The sequence below is a fragment of the Epinephelus lanceolatus genome, chromosome 11 (genome assembly GCF_041903045.1).
Source record: "Epinephelus lanceolatus isolate andai-2023 chromosome 11, ASM4190304v1, whole genome shotgun sequence".
Classification (NCBI taxonomy): domain Eukaryota; kingdom Metazoa; phylum Chordata; class Actinopteri; order Perciformes; family Serranidae; genus Epinephelus; species Epinephelus lanceolatus.
Window position 1 is genome coordinate 42,462,077 of NC_135744.1, and position 23,937 is coordinate 42,486,013.

Consider the following 23,937-nt stretch of genomic DNA (forward strand, 5'->3'; position numbering starts at 1 on the left):
GTCTCTCTGTAGGAGAATGACAACTTTGTTTGGCAGGTGAAATTCTTACACAAACCTGCAGTTTTTCCTCCACTTTGAAGGGACAGCACACCCGGAAATCTAAATTTCATATTTTTCCTCTTACCTGTAGGACTGTTTATCAGTCTAGATTGTTTTGGTGAGAGTGTTGGAGATATAAGTCGTACAGATGTCTGCCCTCTCTCCAATATTATGGAACTAGATGGCATCTGGCTTGTGGTGCTCAAAGTGCCAGAAAACACATTTGTAAAATTTAGCAGCAGTGTCTCTTTCCAGAAATCATGACCCGGTTACTCAATAAAATCCACAGACCTTGTTGTGAGCAGCTTCATGTAGGAACTGTTTTCTTTCTACCAATCTAAATCTGCCAACCGTATCACTGTGCATAAGGAAGTATGCATCTGCTGCCAGCTCACCTAGCACTGCTGAGCTAACTTTACAGCTCTGTTCAGCCAAGGACGCCATTAGAGTTTACATCTTGCACTGTCACAAGCTGAGCCTCTTGTCCATGAGTGGTGGCACACCTAATGTACGCTGATGCAGTTGGCAGGTGTAGCTCGGTAGAGAGGAAATTGTTTTTACATGAATGTATATGTACTTTCTTGTATTCAAATTAGAAGAAAGACATGTGAACCAAAACTCCACTGTGAAAGGCCTGGTTGGGACGCCTTCTTCCTGTTCAGTGACAGAGGCAACTGCTGCATCACACATTGTGCTTCACAGACACGTTTCTTCATGGCAGACTCATACCAAAAACTATATAGACTGTGGTGATCCATGTTTTCATATCTGTAGAAGGCCATCATGGGAGCTTTGTGCTTTGCAAAACACCATGAACTAAGGAACCAGAAGGACCATTAGGTAAAAAATGGAATCACTCATGGATCCTCAAAAAAGCTCTGATGGAACCATTTAGAGGTTTAAGTATTTTTCATCAGCTATAAATGGCTCTTTAAAGAGTTCTCTCACCCAGAAAGAAGCTTTTTGTAAGAAGCTGTATAGCCTAGAGGATGTCAACATTGTTGGATTTTGTATGAGTTCGGTCAGAGTCTTAATGAGATACATTCACGGAAGAGATTGTGCAAAATTGTTTGTGTATTCCTGATGCAGATGGGGTCCAGAGGGGGACTATTGGAGTCTTAAATCAAGTACTGGATCAGGAAAATGATGAGTTAAAGTTAAAGGTACAGAAGAACTCAACAACTGTGTATTATTCTCTTTCGTAAAACTGTTGAGTGTCATTCCCAGGACGTAAAATACGGATGCTTTGGGTTAGTGGTTCAGTACCAGCCCAGGGTCATCTGTATTTAACTATCTTTCTCCAGAGCTGCATACTGCACCTTTAGAAAAGAGAAACTTTAGGATTTTGGATATTGGGTCATTTTTCCATCAGTAAAAACAAGATTATTTCCCTCCACATGCCTCCCATTCCTTCTCCCGATGTATCCTCTAACGGTTTGTATTATATCTTACGAAAATGCACATACAACGATCTGTATAATATCTAACGAATTAGGACTCCATGAATGGTGTTGTGTACTTGGGTTCACAGGGGACACAAACACCAGTCTCCTGGAGGAAAGTCCTGTGCCTGTTGCCCCATCCACCACCCCAACCTGCCTGCTTATGCAGACTTTCCATCTTTACTCCCCTCAGCAAATTGGTCATGTTATTGCAGCCTTCTCGATAACATGGGTTATATATGAATTACTGGCTCACGATTATGAAGGTTACATATAAGTTGTGGCACATTACTATTACATATATGTACAAACAGTGCATTAGAACAGTCTGCTTGTCCAGATGTTTAATTTTTAATCTTTAAAGTTGTTTTAATTCAACAGGCCATTCCACAGCTGCTTTTACTATGTTCACATGAGTGCATGAACAGTAGCATACATAGACAAATTTAGCCTTGCACTGTTTGCATCTACCCTTATTAGGTAACACACATTTATTTGAAACTGATTCAAATCCACAGACGGCTAAAAAGCTAAGTTCAACTGTACGCCATGTTTGAATGTATGCAATGTAAAAAAGTGCCATTACTCAAATGAATCATGCTGTATGTCCTCAGCGAACCTCTCTCGTGTATTAAAGGGTTTCTTTCGCTTCATTTTTTTTAATCCAGCAAAATGCCCGCGGCCTCACAGTCACACAACAGGCCAGACCTGCTGCTATGACAAATTCCAAAGAGCAGAAAGAAAAAGGAAAATAATGGAAGTATAAATGTGCGAGAGAGAATAGAAAAAAATAAAAACATAATAGAGAGTCTATAAATAGGATACATACTGTAGCCCGTGTGGGTCCAAGAGTGTGTGTGCGTGCACTTTGTGTGTGTGTGTGTGTGTGTGTGTGCGAGCTAGCAGCCTCATTTTCTCACATGCAAATGAAGGCGTCGGCGCAAAGATAACGAGGCCCATATTTCCACCTCCTCAGTGGGGCCATTATTTATTGATGTTCTGCATCTTTCCCCCCTCCCTCCCACTCTCACGCTTTCTTCATCCTCTCCCTGTTGCTAGGGTCTTCTCACTGCCATCCTGTTACGATTTCGGTGTACTTTCAGCAATTATTAAAGCACAATGTGTCTGCAATCATCGAGGACGAAACAGTGAAACCCTCTGTGTCGTGTGACCGCAGAAAAAAAAGGTGGGATAGTAGAAGTCGGTGAAGTTAATGGGAAAAGCATAGCATTGCATGACGTTGCTAAATATAGCTTTTCAGATGCAAGTTGGTTTTTTATCCAATCACAATTATTCCCCAAAACACACAGACATAACACACTTTCTTTTAGTTTTCCTGTATCCTGAGCCTCAGTCTGGAGTTTGCTAGTTTGAAAGGCAGCTTAGTCCAATTCTGTGCCTTAAAATAAGTATAATATAAGAAACTTATTTAGCTTTTCACACCCTCAGGACTCACGAAAGTAGTTTAAAAATTACTTGGGGCCTGTTCATTGGCAGTTTTATGTGCAGTTTGGAAACTAAGTTGGACTTTTCTACCCTCAACAGGAAACTAATTTAGCTCTTGGATGTGAATCTGACCTACATGCTTTAAAGGGGCAAATTTCCACACAATCTAGACTAATCTATTTTAGGAGACAACCTTTTTCCTCTCTTAGCAGGAATTATCTTATCTTATCCAGAATACAGCTTTTCCTGTCTACAAAGCACAACAAAAACAAAACAGAAATACAAACTGACTGTATGATCGTGCAGCACTCACAGCTCTGAGTCAAAACACTGGTGTCCCCATGGGAGCTCCCAGTATGGACCCCATATCTAATCAGTTTGGAAAAGGCTAATGAGCTATCGAACTCACATCCCTGTTTTCCTCCTGGCAGAGCACTACAGTCTGATCCCTGGAGTCTCCGTCCAACTCAATACTGTTGATGGTCAAAGGCAGTGGTTCCTTGCCTTGAAGGGCTCTGCCAGTTAAATGAAGGTTAGCGTATTTTCGCTGCTCATTATGAAGACTATAAGCTCGCGCAAGGAGAAAATGTGGCAAAGCAGCGGAGGGTCAGAGGCTTCACTCCTCCACAACAACAATCTTCAGATACAGTCGATGCCTGCAGCACAACATGTTTACCCATTAAAGAGTTGTGGTCTTAAGTTAAAAGATTAGAGGGAAATTGATTCAAAGAATTTTATTCAAACGGTTACCATTACGATTATGCTTCAAAGGAGGGATGGGAAGGGGCTCTCGCTGTCCATTTCAGAGGTATCACTACGCTGAAATGTGAGCTGAAATATCTACACATCACCTGAGGCTTTAATAAGAGACAGTTATCTCATATTCTAGTACACATAGAGTTTGAAGGGATCACTGATATGAATAGTGAATATAAAATAAAAGGTGATTTGTAATTTCCCTCCACTGATACTCATAAAACAGCCAGTTGCTTTAAAATTCAAAAATGTAATGTTGGATTTATTTTTTATTTTTAAAGATTATTTTTTGGGGCTTTTGCCCTTAATGAACAGGACAGAGTGTAATGGGGTGAGAGAGCAAGCGGGGGGGTTGACATGCAGCAAATGGTTGCAAGCCAGAGTCGAACCTGCAACCACTGCAGCAAGGTATCTCCTCTGTACATGGGGCGCCGGCACTATCCACTACACTACTGACGCGCCCTGGATTTATTTTTTTCACCAATAAACCAGCAATGTATAGAACTTTAATGATAAAAAATAGGCCTACATATTTTATCTATATATGTAATGGGTGCAGCAGTGACTGTAAACATTTGGCCCCAGTAGTCTTCCAACTGCACTGCAGGCCTGCCTATAGAAATGGCTGGCCCCCTGAAAATATCCAGTGAATGGGCCCTTCCTAAATTTACTTAACGCAATCTACAGTGATGTTATCCACTGGTTTGTGGTCTCCTGTTTTGAAACCTTGAGTTTGGCATTTTGGTCGTCGCCATCTTGCTTTTTGGAGCCAGAAGTGATCATATTTGGACAGGAGTTTGGTGCTGTGGAGGAGTGAGGGGTCGATCTGACTGAGAAGCCCAGGACACTCAAAGTAGCCTCTCCCTTAAATATGAGTAACTTTATTGCAAACTGGTGACTTATGTAAAAATTCAACCCCCTTACAGTTACATCAGTGTTGAAATTAGCTATCGATTTTTGTTCCAGGCTGTAAACATGTTTATTTTAGCCGCTAAGTTGGGCATTTTAACATGGAGGTCTGTGGGGATTAACTCGCTTTTGGAGCCAGCCTCAAGTGGCCATTTGAGGAACTGCAATTTTTGACACTTGCATGTTGCGGAAGCAAGAGGTTGCAGCTTTACATCATCAAGGCCCGGTTTTAAAACAGTAATAATTACAATGTTTAGTTTTGTTGTTTTGATAAGTAATAGTGAGTATTCTGGTTCAAATGAAATGCTGTCATCATTGCTTCTGATGATAACAACCCCACTGCCAAAGGATACTGTCTGGTTTGAACTCCAGATATCCAAAAAACTGTGATACACACAAACACAAATAAACACATACCACACATGAACGTCAAAGTTTAGTAAGACGCTGTAATTTAGCAAACGAATAATAACCCTCTGAAGATGGAGACAGAAAAAGTGGCCGATATTCTGACTTTAACGTTTGCATTCTGTATGTCTGCCTTCTTGCTGAGAAGAAAGGAGGTGAGAAGACAGAGGAGGAGAAGGAGAAGCGGATCAAAGACTTGTGACTGTCACAGAAAGAAGAAGAAAGGGGGAAAAAAAACGCAGCATATTCGGGAGATATTCTCTGCGGTGCTGGAATGTGCTTGGCGCTCACAAATGCAGACATGCTAGGCACAAACACACACAGAAACACCTACCGGGCTTAAAATAGGACAAAAAAATATTTCCCGGCTGGAATGAGAAATAATAAACTGTGTTACAAAATTAGCACAGTGGAGTCAGTGAATGGCAGTGGTCCAGTTTTGCAGCAGAGGAATGTGTTAAAGCAGAAAATCGGCGCTGTTGGGCTGAATGACTTGATTTAGAGAGGAATGAGTGGAGAAAGGAAGAGAAGACAGTAGGGGAGGAAAGCAAAGGGAAAGATGGAGGGTAAACTGTGGAGGAGATAACAGTCCATGTCTGTGTTCTCCCCTCCTTTCAAACCTTTATGCAAAAAAGAGGGGTGTTGCATCTGTATTCAAAGCGAGCGCCCACTCCACCCTCCCTTTGCTCTCTCCCCTCTCTCCGCTGTGTACATTAAAAGCCCGAGTAGAAGCAGGTGTCAGCCAATTAAATATATACACTTTCCTGGCTTTTATTCTGCTGCACACTTACTTAACATCTATGAATGGCGCCCTCTTAACTCCTTTCAATTCACATTCAAAGCAGATTTTATTGGCACAACTGATGTGTAACAACTAATTGTGCAATGGGAGCCCACCCCGTTGCATCTCCTCCATAAAAGAGACTTTGTTAACACGACCAAACTGTTCAGACGGAGCACGAGTCACGCTGCCAGTTAAGACTGACACTGCATGAGCAATATCTGAATCTCTGCATTCAATTCTCTCTCTCACCCCTACTCTCGCTTCTTCTTCTCCGTCGCTTGTTCATTTTCTGGAAGGGGGACGAGATGCAAGACGTAGAAGGAGCCGCGGCCCTGTCATGTTTTCATTAAAAAGCCACGCTTCACTGTCTAATCCTAACTGCTGTCCTCTTTCCTAACCAATTCTGACTGCTTACCTCATCTTTCAATCACATCTCTCTGCCCTGCCTGTCCCTTGCCACTGTGCTGTGTTGTGCACCGACTCACCCCGAGCACAGAGAGGATGTTGGAAAGTTGAGGGGACAGAGGGGAGGAGTGGACAAAGGTGGAGGTCGAGGAGAGAAAGAGGGATGAGAAAGAGTAGACAGACAGAGCAGAGTCCAGTTTCCACTGCGATGGGACCACGTCTCTTCTGCTTCACTTGACTGCTCTGTCCCAATTTGCCCTGTGTGACTTTAAACAGTAAACACTGGGGGAGGGGATGATGCGGAGGGGTGGGGGGGGGGCGGCCTATCGAGAAGCTGAACAGCCAGTCGGGGACAGACATAAAACTGATCGTATGCAAAAGACGTCGTTTGCGTGAATATAACTCAACGCAACGCTGCAGAGACGCCATGTTCCCCCCCATAAACCCATCCTAACCAGACAGGCCGACGATGCTGCATAAAGCTAAATGGACCATCTCAGATAGAGGGAGCGCTGAGGAGATTAAGCATCAGTAGAAGCATCAGAGGAAACGAGGGATGGAAGGGAAGAGGGTGGGAGGATAGGAGAGAAATGGGGAGAGATGTAGAAATAGGACTCCATTATTCATGACGTGTGTTTCATGTGCTTGGTGACATCTGGGACAGCAGTGATAATGAGAGTCCCGGGAGAGAGAAACCACATACACACACACACACACACACACACACACACACAGACATCCCGATGCACCGCGCCATACAGAAGTGTGCCACCATGGTCCAAACACCTACCCTTCAACTGGATATCCCGTTAACTCTTATTGAACTGTTAATCGCGTGTGCACTGAGGCTTAAACACTGAAGTAACTCTGTTCTTTAAAAAAATATGTCATTCAGCCAAAGTAAACATCCAGCGGCAAAAAGCTCTCGCCCTCCACCTTGTTTTGATTTAGCAGTAGAGAAGAGACAGAGTTGGATATACGGTGTGTGTCTGCCATCGTGTGTGTGTGTGTGGTGTGTGTGTGTGTGTGTGTGTGTGTGATGCGGTGTACTTCAGCTTAGCCCATGGCCCGGGGCAGTGAGCTGCATTAGCGGGACTGAGTGAGCGGCCTGGTCCCTCCCTATTAGAGTGCTGGTGGCAGAGGAGTGTCACTGCCCAGCATGGAGGGAGAGAGAGAGAGAGAGAGAGAGCTTAACTGCTGCTACACACACACACACACACACACACACGCACATTGTTTACCAGAAAGCACAGTAGAAATCTCTAACAGCACACCAAATGGTGGTAAATACACTCAGAATCAAAGAAAATCATATATCATTTACCAAAATTAACCTGCAGAAACCATCCTGCTCACCTCACCAACAATAGAGACATAAACAGTAACTTTCAGTGGGAAGCAGTGTGCAGTATTTTCTGTGCTGGCACCACAAGGCAGTGATCACTGATTTGAAGATGCTTTTTAAGTGCGTGTGACACCCACTGCTTTCTGCCTCTGCACCATCACAAACATGCAGTGGGTAAAGTAGAGCAGTGGAAGAGGTGCTCAACATTGTTACTGTGGCAGAAGCAGCAATAAAGTAGAACTACTACTAAAACTACTCTATTACTAACAAAAGTCCTGCATTAAAAACCTCACTTAAAGATCTCCCCCACTCAAAAATGTGTTTTCTTATGTTTATGTCAAATAAAATGTCTGACCTTGACTGTACTGACTGACTGAGGTGTTTTCACATTCATCTACTGAAGAGAGCTTTCCTCAAATCTGGGATTCAAATGTTTGCTAGGTGAGCTAGATTAGGTGCATCACTGACGCGTGAGCCAATCATCATCCAATACAGGAAGTACAGCTCCACGGGGGAACAGACTCTGACACAACACTGGCAAAGAGACCTAAACCCCTTGTCAATGCAGATAGCAGAGTGAGTATTAGCATAGTGACTGCAGAGTGTGCAGTTTTTGGATGTAATCTGAACCAATGTAAACACACGTAGCAAAGATTTTTGTATGTTTTACAACCACTAATGCTGTGTCAGCCACAGCTAGTTCCAAGCTAACAAACAACTTCAACATATTAAAGATGCTAACTGCACGTTCCACTCTGATACGTCTGCTAGTCACCACTTTTGGTGCACAACAAACTCCTCATCTGAGTTTGAGGATGCGTTTGTAATTACAATTAGACGCTCTACACTAAAATGCAATACATGAATTTACGAATGCTTATGTTAATCACACCAAAATAAGGTGCCCAGATTACGCTCTGCTGCTCCGACAGTGAAGTGTTGTGAATAGGCACTCCAAATTTACAAATGGTCCAGTCTGCGCCAGAGTGCTCTCTGGCACTTGGAGTAACCCCCAGATTTCACCAGATGTGTGTTGGTTTGCGTCTGTGCTCTGGAACGGCAGCGGAGCCGATACGTTTCAATTCTAGTCAATGTGTGAGCTTCCACCGGCTGCGGCACAGCTGCGGCGCTTGAGCCCTCTGCAATAGATACGCAGGACTTCTATTTTTGGCGGACGCCGGAGCACAACGCAGCAATTTGGCACGGAGCAGGAAGTCGTGCACAGAAACAAAATAAAACATCCGGGTAATTTTCAAAATAAAATACACAGTGTTCATGGCAGACCATATTTCCCTGCAGGTTTTCAGACGTCATTTCACCCCGTTGACACCATGGACGAGGAAATGTTACTCATGGAGGTGCACCCAGATGTCTTCCTACTACTCCTGTGGTTTTGTGCTTCTGTTTATAGAAACTACATCTTGTTATATCGCGTGATTATGTGTGAATTCACGAGATCTCGTGGGTCCTTGTTACTCCCGCTGTCCGGCGGAGCTGCACCGCTCCGCACAGCAAACGCAGCTGGTGGGTGTTGACGGACGGCGGAGCACGCATCCAGTGGAATTCCAGCGCAAGTATTTCCAAAGGCACCCTGAGTCTGACCGAGGCTGAACATGTATGGTTGAATGTCTCCCATGTTTCCTCTTACGTTAGCCATCATCATTTTAGAAGCCTAGTGGTGGGCAGGGCAGAGGCCAGATCCAGAATTTCTCAAAGAGGGAGACAGATAGATGTGTATGTAGTATCCTCGAAGTGTTTTTTTTTTTTTTTTGCCATAAAAAGAGAGTTTGGCGTCATGATTGACAGCTGCGTGTGCCAATCAAATGCTCTCAATCAGTGGCGCTGCTTGTGATTGTTCAGACAGTGGGAAGATTGCGGACTCTGACTTTAAACGACAACACCAGTGCAAGACAGCAACGGCTGTATTCAGGATATTTTTAACCTCATATTTGTGCAGTGGGAGGAAGTACAGATGCATCTGCTTGCTTTATATAGTCACTGGGGGAAACCATGCTGAGCAAAATATGAGTCATAGCAGAGTATTTTTACGTACTAAAATGTGCCTGGAGGGGAACTTTAAGTAAAAGTATGTAAGTATTATTAGCAAAAAGTACTTTTTTATTAGTGATGCTTCAACATATATATGCAGCATTTTGATGGTGTAGATAGTCAAAAGAGAGCTAATTATAAGTACTGTACACTGTGGACACATATAGTTTAATATATAATAATGCATGTAGTGAAAAAGATCATTTGCTTTGTTTATTCTGAATCTGCAAATTAATTACAGTCATCAAATATGTGGTGGAGTAGAAGTATAAATATAAGAGAAAAAAAACCTTCAAAATTCCAGTTTGAATCTGCAGAACATGAAGAAGGTCAGTTTACAACTCAAGGTACCAACGCAAACCAGGAGACCATGAAGATGTCTCTTCTTCATGTCAGTATTGTCTGAGATTGTATAGACAAAACAATCAGACTGACCCTATGTTTTTTTAATTGATCCACAAAGATAGTGACTGCTGTTTGCACTACATCATCCCTACTGTACATACAACATGCTGAAATGTTGACTTAAGTATTAACAGAGTTTCACTGCAGAGAGAAACACAGAGAGCAAACAGCTCCGTGCTGTAAGCATGTTGAATTATTGACTTGCTTACACATAATATTTACTATGTACATACTAACCCACAAACAGCAGCCAGGAAACATCACAACCTCTCCCTATGACTTTTCTGTCACATTAACACAGCGTTACCGATCCGCTCACCTCCCTCATCTTCCGCCCTCCGCCGTCAATCACAGCCCGCTCTGTTGATCCGGCCTTTATGTGTGTTTGGACAGCTAATAGTGAGGCGGATCAATAGGTCTGATTGAGAGGTCATGTAGGAACATGGCACTTGGATGACCACCAGGGATCCCATTTGATCTCTGTTCATGTCTCCACACGGTCCCCAGACAACCAGCTGCATTCACGGTAACACGGTAAAAAACAAATGTCTCCATCAGGGTCACTGAAGTGTGAAATCTGTCACTCTCTACCAGAATAAATCACAGTGTGCAGTGTATCCAGTGTATCTGTTCATGGCTTCATTAAGAATATCTGATTCTGGCATACACTTTCAGTTTCTAGTGCTCTTCCTGTCACACCTTATCTTTGTCCTGTGTCATTACACATTTAGACAGAATTATCACTTTAGACTAATCATCCCATGAAATCAGATGGAAATTTGTAAAACCACTATTAAAACCAATAAGTTAAGAAATGTTCTGACAGGATTTGAAAGACAGTCTCTGCCTTTAAGGAGAGAAAGACGGAAATGAAATAAGTGAAAACTGAGGGGAAAGCAGAACCAAACGTATTACTGTACCACCGCTGCGAGCTGATGAGTAAAGAAGCATTTCCTTAAATACTATTTCTTAGTAAAGCCTGCTGTAATCTCCTCGCACTAATCCCTCTTTCACTAACCTAAACAAAAGAGTAGAAGAAAGCGGGAGGAAAGTGGTAAAACCTCTTTACTGAAATCCTATTTCTTAACCCAATCCAGGCCACATAAACCCTCCGACTCTTTTACTCTAAGCCTCGACACAAGCATTCCTGCTTTCACTTTCCTTACGACTCTGGATGTGGTGAGCAGAGCAGATTAACAACGATCCCTCACAGAGCCAGTAAACAGAAATAATTACTCTCATCTGAAAGACTGAAGACTGGATGTTGACCTGCAATCTATATGAAGCGATGTGATCACGTTACCTTGACAACAATGTAATGTAGAGTGTATCCCCATACAAGGGTTCATATGATATCCTATAAAACACCACACACCACCTGACGAATGATATCCTAGACTGGTGCCCCACGAATGACGTTATGTCGTTAACGTAAAGTTATGGAGGTTAAGGTGAGGCAAGTTAAGTTACTGGGGTTGGGTTTAGGAAAAGACACATGGTGAGGACATTCCTTAAAATGACTCAAAGAACTCATAGTCCTGAGTTTTGTGACCCATCCATCACCCCAACCTGCCTCCTAACTGGACCACAGCCTTCAGAAATACGTAGGTTATACAAGAATAACTGGTTCATCATAACGTGGCATATGTACGAATGTTGGAGTTGCAATCAAACTACAACTCCTGAAGATAACCAGATTACTGCAATAATATATTCATAATAATGACAAACTTTATTTGTATAGCCAACAGGATTGCTTCGTCTTTGTATAGAAGTTACTCACCTGGTGTCACGTTGAGTTTGTAAAGATACTTGTTTTTCTCACTTGCCTCCACAGTGAACAAAGAATGCAACAATGGAGAAAGTTCTTGACGAACTGAAGCCACAGGCGACTGCATTTAACAAACGCAAAACTATAACAAAACATCCGTCCACAAACAATTCAAGTCTCATCTATCCAGTTTCATGCTTATGTAATGGAGTTAATATACAGTATGTATGAGTCCACTTGTCATGGCTCACACTGCTTCATTTTATTGATTACTCTCACTGAAACTGATTTATTTTATGGTCGGCGAACGCAACACCCCTGCAAACTAGGGTCGTGTACCCCAGAAGATAGCAACAGTTTGGCTGCGCTGTCTCCCTGGTATGTGCACGTGTTATCAGCTCCGTAATTATTTTGTATTATTTATCTTAATTTTATATCTAAGGGTTGTGTAGCTATGTTACCTTGTGTAAGACGGGAGCTCCCGATCGGTTGAGCACGTCCTTTTGTAAAAGTTGACGGTGTTTTTAATTATTTATGTGTAACGTGGTTAGTGTAACACAAGGTTTAGCTAACTTGCACTCCTTTTTTATTTTGTATTCCCAGTGTGAGGGCACATGTGTGTAAATGAGGCCAAGACTGACTGTACAAATATTCCTCTAAACGGCAAGTGTCAACAGTGCTCTGATTTTTCTCATGATTATACACAACGCAAGAAAGAGAGAGCACACAACCGCTACACTTACCATACCATAAACATACATGGTTCACTAAAACCTAAAACTCTTCCGCATACCAGTAACGCATAAGTGTTTTAAATAGTAAGGTTTAAGTAAAACATTTAGGGATGCACCACATATATTCAGCCGAATGTTGCAAAAAAACACACATTCGGTATTTGGTGGAATAAGTGAAAAGCAAGGCCGAATAATAGCGGCGTGTTTTGATGACGCAATCAAACAGCGTGCCGTGACGGATGGAGTAAAATGTCGGCTGTGTGGCGATATTTCAAAGTGTTGGAGAGTGATAGAATAAAAGCGGTTTGCAAAGAATGTAATACTGAACTATCTAGAGTAGTGTTGCAGGGTATACTGGTACCAACGGTAGACCACAGTACTAAAACACCACCGTACATATGATACCATAATGTTGGAGCATCGTAGTACTGCGGTACCTCAGGTGCGAATAAAAATAGTTTTGTGCAAGCAAAATAAATCATTCAGCACGCTGTGCGAGTACAGATTTCAACCAGCAGCAGAAACTAAAGGCGAATCCCACCGGTTGTGGGTTGAACGGGGGTCACAGACACAGACAGGAATGTATTCCTGTCAAATACGGCGGCCATAGTGCTCCGCGGCGCAAGATAAGGCTTACCGGCGACGGAGAAGTCCAGCTCCAGGTCCAATAATTTCCTCTTCTTGGTGTCATGACTGCCCAGTAGTACCTGAACAGCTGAGCTGTGGCGGCACACAGGTATGTGACGTGTCAGAGGAGAAACGAGCTGTTCACATTTCTCTCTTTGTGGCAGGTAACGCTCCACAAACCTGACCGCACTTTAGGGACTGTTCTTTACTTATGAAGGGACTGGTCTTTACTTGTCAGGGGAGGAGGGTGGCTGGTTGATTCTTATTTCATTTATTTATTTTATTTTGATCCCCCCTATGTTCATCACTCATTGATGCTGTTTTTGAAGTATGAATAAGTCAATAAGTAATTTATTCCATTGAAATATCATTGATGTGTTATAGAAAAGTGATTTATATTTTAATAAATGACAAAAGGCACATCTGCCTCATTTTCGTTGTGGTATCGTGGTGCTACTCAGAACTGTGATACTTTCACTGGTATCGTACAGTGGGTCCCAATTTGGTACTGTGACAACACTAATCTGGAGGGTTCATCTGCAAAAACTAATGAAAAACTAAACAACAATATTCAGTATTCGGCCAAGCGTTTAATTTTGTTCGGCTTCGGCCACAAATTTTCATTTTGGTGCATCCCTAAAAAAAATGCATGTTTGAGAGGTACTGAGCTGATACATGAGACTTGGATTATACTGCGCAAGTTGTGTGAGAGTTTGTAGATGAATGTTTTGTTATAATTTTGCTGTTGTTAAATGTGGCCCCCATTCTCAGAATTCTCTCAGTTTTGGGATTCTTCGTTCACCGTTGAGGCATGCAAGAAAAACAAAGTTTTCCTCACAAATTCTATTCATGCTGTATTCCCAGATCTCAGCTAGTGCCATGTTACGATGACCAAAAGAAATAATGGCAAAGCAGAAAATAAGACCCCGGGTTTATCGGACTGTAATTGTCTTTCAAGCCACAAGACTAGAAATGTGTGAATCCAAACCAGACTTCCCCAACTCTCTCTCCGTTGATATATTCTCACACAGCCTGGCTTGAAGGGTGAGATAGTGGCCAGATTTCTGTCAGAGTGATGTGCTCGCAGGGGCTTCCCCATCTCTCCCTCTTACACTGATTGACACTGATACACTGATGCACCGTAAACATGCTCACACTGCATGTGTGTGTGTGTGTGTGTGTGTGTGTTTGACCGAGACACAAAGAGAAAAAAGGCCGTGAAGAGCGACGGCGGCAGCAGCAATAGAGTGTGTGCATGTTTCTGTGTTACGTGCACGTGAGCAGGCGTGTGTAGTAGTGTGTAAATAGTCAATAATAGCCGACACTTGTCAGCCCTCTGCTCTGTACACACAAAGCCCGTGGTTGAGCCATTGTTGAACTCCGCCTCTCTACGCCAGCCCCCCCACACCCCCCAAACTGGGCCTCTCAAGCAGAGATAATTATGCCTATTGTGCCCCTTAACACACACACACACACACACACACACACACTTGTTTGTGCTAATTCACACACCCACCCACGTGCCTACTCAACCTAACTGAGTAAAAGATGGCTGCCAGCACCCCATCTGTTCCTGCCCGGCTCTCAGTCGCTCTCAGCACATTGGGGCAAATGTGAGAGGGGCAGAAATATTCAGAGAAAGTGAGAGAAGAAGAAACAAAGGTAAACAAACTGCACAAACAAGTGACTTCATTGGTTACTCTTGAAACTGGATTAGAGAGGTTAAAAATTAATTTATTTCCAGGTTGTTTTGTCGTCTCTTGGGTAAGTTTGCAATAAGCTGCTCCTTGTTGGGTTTTGTTGTTGCCGCCATATGTTTGCATGTGTATGCATGTAATAGCAGCACCTTCAGCTGCATGATTTAGTCTTTACAGTCCCCCGCTAACCCCCATGGCCATGCTGTGTGCCATGTGGGACAGAGGAGAGAGAGGTGAGGGAGGGAGGCATGGTGTGAGACTGTAGGGTGGGGGTGACAGAGGGCAACAGTCGATGGGGTTGTGTTCAATGAGCCCTGGGGACGCCACGTGCTCCCTGTCCTCCTCTGTCACACAACGTCCTGCTGCACCCAGGCAGCCTGAGCAGCACAACAACAGGACAGCCATCACACAGCAGCGCTCAGCTTTAATGTATCCCGAGTTAATGTTTAATGAGCGCTTCGTATTCAGGCAGCTTCATGTAAAATCTGAAAATGGCTTTATTGTGTTACTTTTGAGGAGGATCTGTGTGCGAGTGGAGGGGGCAGGCTTGTACATTTGTACTTTGCAGAAGCGAGTGTGAGTGTGTGTGTGTGTCAGACCGGTGTTTACAAGAGTCTGCTGTGTCCCAGACAAGAGTATCTATTAATGTATTCCTGCTCTGAGTGCAAAAGCACAGATTTACAAACAGACATCGTGTCCTAACACACCAACGCTCTCCATGAGGTCCCGCTGCCTTTGCCACCTCTCTCCTCGCTGCACCTGTGTGGAGCCTTGTGACACCAACTTTTTAATTACTGAGAGGAGAAGCTGCAGTCTGTGTGTGTGTGTAAAGAAAGGGGCAATATGTATGCAACTGTATCAGAACTGTAATGAAAATATATACTGGAGAGAGCATGTATACATACAGTATAACTGTATTGCACTCATTAATGTTACAACATATATTTCATATTTCTACTCTAATAGAAATGTACTGTATATACTGCAGAGGTGGGACCAAGTCATTGTTTTGCAAGACGCAAGTAAGTTTCAAGTCACTCAGTTTGAGGTCTAGTCATGTTCTAGTCAGGTGCTTTGCCATTTTAACAACAGAGTAATGATACATTAAATTTACAAAATTCAGGAATGTGTTGGAAGTTGTTGTGTCTCTGTAATTTTCGATCTCCACGTTTTACATTCTGAAATTTGTTTTTGTTGAACCCTGTTTAGTTTTTGTACTTAAACAACACAAGCTGTGTTTCCATCCAAAAGTGATTCGAATCATTGGGAAATGTGCATTAAAAGAAATATGAATCCTGTGTGTTTCCATTAAATGAAAGAACCGGAAACAGAACCGGAAACAAAACAAGTCTCGCATTCTTCTTCTGCTACGTTTTCTGGCGGTTGGCAACCAGCTTGTAAATGCATTACCGCCTTCCCGACCCGGAGTGTGGATATCACCATGGAGAGAGGTGCGCTACGTCAGACTTAATTCGAACATAACTGTTTCCATCCCCCGTTTTGCGAATCAACATTTTTTCAAATCAACCAAAACCCGGCTAAAGCGAGCGTATTTTAGTTTGTGCGAATCAGGGGATTTTAATTTTAATTTTTTGCGTTTCCATCATAATTTTCCGATGCGATACTTCTAGATGTGCATCTAAACAGGCTGATGGAAACATGGCTACTAGCTATGGTTTCTTTTTTTCCAACTGTCACTCAGTAACATATCATTGGTTCTTCTTGGTTCTCTCCTGCAACTCGACTTTAAGCGTTGACTTGCTGGGAGTGAAACATAATGTTAGTTGATTCAGGAAATGAAGGGAAATGAATTCATTCCTGGCGAACTTTGTAAGTAACATACCTTTTTTATCTTTGGGTTTGGGGTACCAAGAGTCTAAAGAGCCTCTGAAACATTACACATGTAAAGGCCCGATTAGCAATTGCTGAACATTCGGTCCATGTGGTCTAAACGCCCTCATAACCTGTGTGATATTCTACTGATGACTAAACCCTGATGTGCTGTAAAGTATTTATGAATTGCGACTTCATGCTGATATTGCTGTATGGAGAGCACTCGATTATAAACGTCACTAAGAAGCAGAATATTGTTTTGAATGTCTCAGCATTATGTTCCTCTTCTGTTCAGAGTGTGTCAAATATTTTTTTAGAAATAAAAATAAAAACAAGTTGCATATTCGCTTCATTTAGCTAATTGCTCTGGTTATGACAAGAGTCGTGACGATGTAACAAATGTCAATTAATCGATTAATTTTATGATAATCTATTACTCATTTTGTTAAGTGCCAAACTCAGTGGGCTATTTTTGGGTTGTGAAGTGTCAAAAAGAGGCATATAATGATGACGCTTTTGCACTGTGGGAAATTATATATATTATATTATATTTTTCAGACTGTTTTTTTTTTTGTTTTTTGGACATTACGATTAATCAAGAAAACAATCTGCAGTTGCAGCCCTGGTTATGATGTAGAAATACAGTCGTCTACACCAAAAGTCGAGAGATGGAGCATCTCTGAATCCATCATCTTCAAACTCAAGTGCAAACTAATTAGTTTCGTAAAACTGTAACTTGCTTATCCAACAAACTGATAAACTCAACTGTAATTTTCCAGGTGTTCCCAATTAACCCCTATCTGTGTGTGTGTGTGTGTGTGTGTGTGTGTGTGTGTGTACGGTCGTGTCTCTGTTGAACCGCTTGACTTCCAGCAGGGACCCCAGGGGCAGAGGATTGATCTGTAATGTAGCCTGTAAGTGACCTCCCCACCCGGTGACACCCATTAGGATCCAAGTTCACATTAAGGCCTGATAACTCAGCATTTACACACCGACAGGTTAAACACAGGTTAAATCCAACTTATTTTCTACACAGCGGTGACTTAACTAAACTGATGAGATCGAATATACACCCTTCAAAATGTACAGTGCAAGCAGTGTCTGTCAAAATTCATGCAAAACACATCTGTGTCGTGGACAATTTGACGAAGAGTGAGTACAAGAAGCAAAGTGACAGTGAAGAAAAGTGAGAAAAAAAGAGTGCACAGAGTATTGAGGATGAGTAGGTGAAGTGTTGACGTGTGTGAGAAGAGTTTTCTTATCTTGTTTCTTTCCTAATCTCATCCATAAATTGTGATTTTTTCCCTTCTGTCATTACTCTGCAGCTCTGGGTTTTATGGGCACGTGCATCAAATTACTGAACAAATACATAAACAAGGCCAAACTGTGTGGCAGGTGGATTAGATGGAGCATGGTTGGGCATCTTCTGTGGACCACCATGTGGCCGCAGCCATCTGCTGGTCCAGTCTCTATTCATCGGAGCCACTCATTAGCTTTCTGCTGGTTAGACTGACGGCCTCGATCTGCAAGCTGAACCCTCTCTGTGTCCCACTGTTGTTTTCATTCCCATCCACAAACCCTCCATCTCTCTGTCTCCGCTCCAGCTCTCCTCCTTCAGATCACTGCTCAGACTAGCAGGCCTCCATTGTCTCATGAGGGTCACACACACACACACACACACACACAAAGCTTAACTACAGGGATGGCATGGGACGGGGAAGTGAGAGGGAAATAGGTCAGTCTGCCTGCACCCCTCCCCTCTTAAACCCCCTCACTGTCCTGGCTGGACAGGAAAGTGGGGCAGGCAAGGGGACACACACACACACACACACACACACACACATAAACATACACACACGCGTGGCTCCAGATGGGGAACATGTGTGTTTGACAAAATGGAACCTGCTGGGGTTCAGAGGGCATGGCTGCGTTGTGTTATGTCATCAACTCAACCTTCAGACCGGTATGTGATCGTGCTACTGATCAGGGTCTGCACATAATGATTCCTCCGTGCAAAGGCACAGGTACGAAGTGAGGATGAAGTCGGTGAATTTAGATTCACTACTTATCTTTTAGTGTAAAGAAAAGTGGGAGATGCTGTCACTTTTGCAATCTTATTTTGTATTCAGATGGTGGGGAGGAGAGACACAGGAAGGACCTGTGGTGGGATTCAGCCTCAGGTCTGTGATGGCACAAATGTTGCTTTGAAGGTAGATGACTTGAATGCATCAATGCCTCTAACAGAAGTCAGTTAACTATAAAGTGTTTACTGGCACCAAGCAGCAACCTCAAGGCTTAAAACAGGAAACGCAGAAATGCCAAAAACTGCAGTTCCTCGAATGGCCACATGAGGTAGGCTCCAATAGTGAGTCAATCCAAACAGACCACCGTGTTAAAATGCCACATTTTACATAGAAATGAACATGTTTACAGCCTGGTGCAAAAAATGATTTTGGTTGCAGCGTGGCTGCTTTGAATGACAGGTGGGTGCTGTCCACTGACAAGTCGCTACCATGGTGACATGATAGTCTCGGCACCACACAATCAGAGATCTCCACCTTCTGATAGTCTGGGGACACTCCTTTCTAAAGTGTGTTTAACACACCGGCGAAAACAAAACAAAGCAACGCCTCTTGTATTTTTGAAAAGGACACGCCCTCCCGGAAATGTGCGCTCCCCCTTTTCTCATCCGCAAGGAAACAAACACACAGAGAGCTTGAAAATGGATGCCGAGAGATTTAACTCCGTTTTATCAAACATGTGCTCAGTCCACAAGATTGTGGAAATGAAGGACTTACAGCGACTTGAGCCATTTTGCACTGCTACACGTGTTTCTAGTGGGACTGTGTTTACGAGCACAAGAGTTCAGCGAGCCACCAAAGGACCGCCCTGCAGATTTACTATTGGTTCTGCAGCGTAGGGAGTTTTTTTAAACTCTGAAATTGTATCCGCCCATCTAAACACAAAATCAGGGAGAAAGTCATCAGTCTTTAGTTAAGCAAAGCGTCTAAAGACTGACTTGTGAGTCTAGTGACATGACAACATTGGTTAATGTAACCATAGTGTAACTCCAGGCTCACAGAGTGTAGCCATAGCTGTAGCGGTTGCTAAGTCAAGTGTGTTTTTCAGTTCATGAAAGTCCATTTTAATATTTTGGCTGCCTGGTTGGATAATCAGTTTTTCCAGTAAGTGCATTTTGTTTAAGTGGGTTTAAGTGTGAGTTTTTGGCTAAAACATTAGCATTAGCATTATCACAACCTGCATTATGTGGTGGTGGAATAATCGGAATAATTAGTTTCTGTCTGAGAAAATTCATTTGAATGCACCCACTAGTCCAAACAAGAACTCAGAAAGTTGGCGAAAATTGGATGCATGAGTCACCTAGTTGGCGTCATATGAAATAAACATGGCAGGCAAGTGTAAATGTTTGGTTGATGGATTAATTCACATATTGCATGTCAATTTGTTGCTCACATGTGATTTGTAATATGGTATTCGGTTGTAATGGTTAGTTGCTGTCCAAGCTGAGTGACCTACATTATTTAGTAAAGTATTTATATATAGCAATATTTTAGTAGTTTGAGGGAATACACTGGTGCAGCAACACGTCTGAGAAAAAGTCACATTATGACACTTTGTACAGTTTAAAACTGTTACTAATGTACTGTTTAAATGCTCTGAGCAAGAAGATACAACACATCTTTGTAGCGTCCATGTTGTTTACACATTACGACTTGAAGCTCATGAACACATCAAAGTCAGGAAATGGGACCATCTGAGGAGCACGTGAATGCAGTAACCATAGACTGTAAATGCACTGTGTTAACCAAGCTAGCAGTTAGCATTAGGGTTAGCCCCACCCTCTTGTCCAAATATGGCCACTTCTCATCACTTCTGGCTCCAAAAAGCCAAGATGGCGATGGTCAAAAACTCGTGGCTTTAACCTCTCTAACTCTAGGACACTGACATCCTCGCTCCCCCCCTCCTCTGTTAAATGGTATCTCCCAGGCGCACTACGTCATCAAATCATGTGATATTTGGTATTGCCAGATTCAGGAAGCTCTCGACTTTTCAAAAATAACATCGTTTTTCTTTTATTTCTTATGGATTTCGCACCAGAGCAGCCTAAACACACAAAGTCCAAAATCGCGATGAGTGGTGACAAGTCATGTCATGCCGTTTTTCGAGGGGAAAAGTTAAAGGATTACTCGCGATCTTATGTGGAACTGTTAGCGGGGACTTAGCTGTTTTATAAAAGGTAAGAGTCTCACTCCTACCACTATTTTTGGCTGAGATATACCGTCTAGAAAGTGGGAATATAACTTTCACGTTTCATATGGCTTTATTTGGTGATATTTTATGGTGTTCGTGTGTCATAAACAACATCAGCTATCATAATCACACCTGATTTCAATAAGGTACAATGTTTGAAGCTGGCTGAGTGTTGTTTGATCACTGATAGTACTGTTTTGAAGCCGAGTGAGCGCTCTTGTCAGGAGCTCCGCCTGGATCTTTTCATGGAAAAAACACTGTAGAATGGTCATACTTTGAGCAGTCTTCTTCAAATTTGAAACAAATGTTCATTGATAGTGTGCCTACAGCCCCACAGTGTCATTTACCTGCTCAGATGAAGCCACAGACAGTTATTCATCCTGAAAATCATTTTTTATTTTATTTTAGGCAAAATCTTCAACTTTTTACTGACTTCAGAGGCCCATTACTCTGTCTCTGTATCACCTAGAGTGTTTCTGACACTTTCACAAGAAACTTCAGAGAGTTTTCTTTCTAGCGAGACCTCATGCATGCATGTAGTCAGAGCAGTTCAGAAGCTACAGTCATTTTAATTTGGGTATGTCATTTTAGGCGTTTTTGTTACAAAATAGGGGTGGAGTACAAAGCCCAGACACATCAAACTGACCTCAAAGAACTAGTGGCAACCAAAGCTGACTGTTGCACCTCATATCACCTGTCTCTTGGCCAAAAAGTAGCACATGAACATACCACAGAGACTACAGCCAGCGGCCTTCCAGCATGTACCTTCTGTGCCTGTGTGAGAAAAAAAAATCTCCACACCAGCAGGTGGTGGTAGTCTGTATTCCTCATCTAAAAAGGAAACTGCACAACCATCTTGATGCTAGTTAGCCAGTTAGCACATTAACACACAATCCAGTGTTGAAAGCACAGAGCAAATTTACCGTGCCGACTTTAGCTCTTTGTTTACTTTCCTCAATATGTCGAAAAAAAGCCTACAGGGGCCAGTAAGGGGCAACAGTGTGGGACACTCTGCACTGACTAGGCCGACCGTTGGCTTGGTGTGTCAGGGCCTTAAAACAGGAGTCCACAAACTGATGCATGAAGTCTCAGTGACTACATCCATTATTTTTATAAAGTCTGTGAAACTAATAAAATCTCCAGCACTTATCATTTGTGCAGACATTTGGAGCTGAAATGCGTTGCCAGGATATAGAAGCAATCCTATGTTTTTCTTTTGTGTTGCAACAATGCGACCAACCATTGCCTTTGAAATTCAGTGATGGTTGAGTGTTTTAACTCACTGTTTGCAGTGGGATTCAGCAGACAATGTCTCTTTCTATCAATACAATACCAGACAACATCCCAGGCAGAGCATTAGTGACCACAGAGACAGCTAATGGGGATTTGAACAAAATAAAAGGCATGCAAGTCGGTTGCATAAATGTGATTGTTTGTCTATCTCTCTTCACTGTTTGATCGAGCACTGAAAAGGCAGCGTGTTTCCTTACCTTCTGCCCAGTGCATGCTGGGATAGGCTCAGGAACAGAAACAAACGTGAGGAAAATGATGGAGTGAAGGTTTTTGAATAAAACAGACGCGTGCATGTGTGCATAACATGTATGGATTTACTCACTCGAAATCCAATGCAACTCCTCCTGTTGTCTTTCTTAAGCAAGGAAATAGTGACAGGCAGGACAGGCAGCCTCCCACTCATCGGCATGCAGAGAGCTCTTGGTCACAAAATCAATTTTAATTTTCACATCTTCATTAGACCTATCCAGACAGGTCTTTGCTGCCCAAGCAGCGAGGAGACAGAGGTAGAAAGAGAGTTTGACTAGTGAACTCAAAGAGATGGTTAACGGAGGAGTTGGACATCAGCATCAATAATGTTTCTCATTGGACTGTTTATATAACCACATGTATCCACTGTATATTGATACTGACTGTTTGTGTGTGTGTGTGTGTGTGTGTGCAGTAGTTGTGCATCCATCTGAGTGTGCGCACACAATATTCAGATCATGAGCTGATCTGCAGACGTGTTGTGTTTTAGAGGTCATATAGTGGACAAGTGACTGCGCTGACTGGCTGTAAGGACGACGAGGTCGACACGTTGATTACTGCAGAGGTTGGGGTCAAGGTTGAACACGACCACATTGCGAGCGCTTGCTGTGTTTGCGCCACTGTCGCTTGGAGACGAAAGTTCAGTGAGCTGTTCATCATGTTCAACATCTGATCCTCACACTCACTGCTCATCAACTGACCTATATACCTCTAATTACACACAGCGGCCTCATGACGGCACACAGCAACACCCAATATAGAAAAAACAGAGGACTGGCACATTCAAACAAGATCAACTGTCACTGAGAAGCAAACATGAAGGGAGCTCTCTCTCTGTATGTAAATATTTAGAACATGTGCATTTGTCCCCTCTCCCCCCCAGTATAAACAGAAAAGTAGCACATGTTTATTTTGACAAAGTTATAGACATTTACACCATAAACTGATGCAGAAAACGCAGGAAATTATGTAGCAGACGACCCCCCAAACCTCCAGTTTTAAATGTGTCCTCACAATACTGGAACAAAACCTTCGCCCTTGATGCAAAGGAAAGACAAATGAAGAACTGCCTTTAGTTTTAGAGGGAAATCAGCAGATCGGAATGGAGATTTTAAAATGTCATTTGAAAACAACACAAGACAAAATCTAAGATCTGATTTAGTAATAAATTTAAAGAAAATTTCATACAAGAAAATGTGTAGTTTAAATGTGTGTACCATGTGTGCAACTTTACTGTGTTTAGCTAAAATATAATAAGATGAAGCGTGCGGAAAAACAAGAGAACGTCAAACTGAATTTCGAAAAAGTGATTTTTGTGACTGAATGAACCCAAAATTAAAGTCAAAATTAAAGCATGAAGTCATGCTGGAGCACAAAGAAAATTGTTTTTTCAATTTAAAGTACAACAAAAACATGTTTTGCTTATTCCGACAAAATGAGTAGCTCCTTAATTTAGCAGCTTTCTGCCAGGAT

At 42.5% G+C, this 23,937-nt stretch overlaps 1 protein-coding gene across 1 annotated transcript in view; it reads right to left on the reverse strand.

The window, feature by feature from the left end:
- The window catches only part of LOC117268888 (cell adhesion molecule DSCAML1-like), a 70,227-nt gene that overhangs the window by 30,192 nt on the left and 16,098 nt on the right, over positions 1-23,937 (reverse strand). The gene's annotated exons all lie outside the window — the stretch shown is intronic.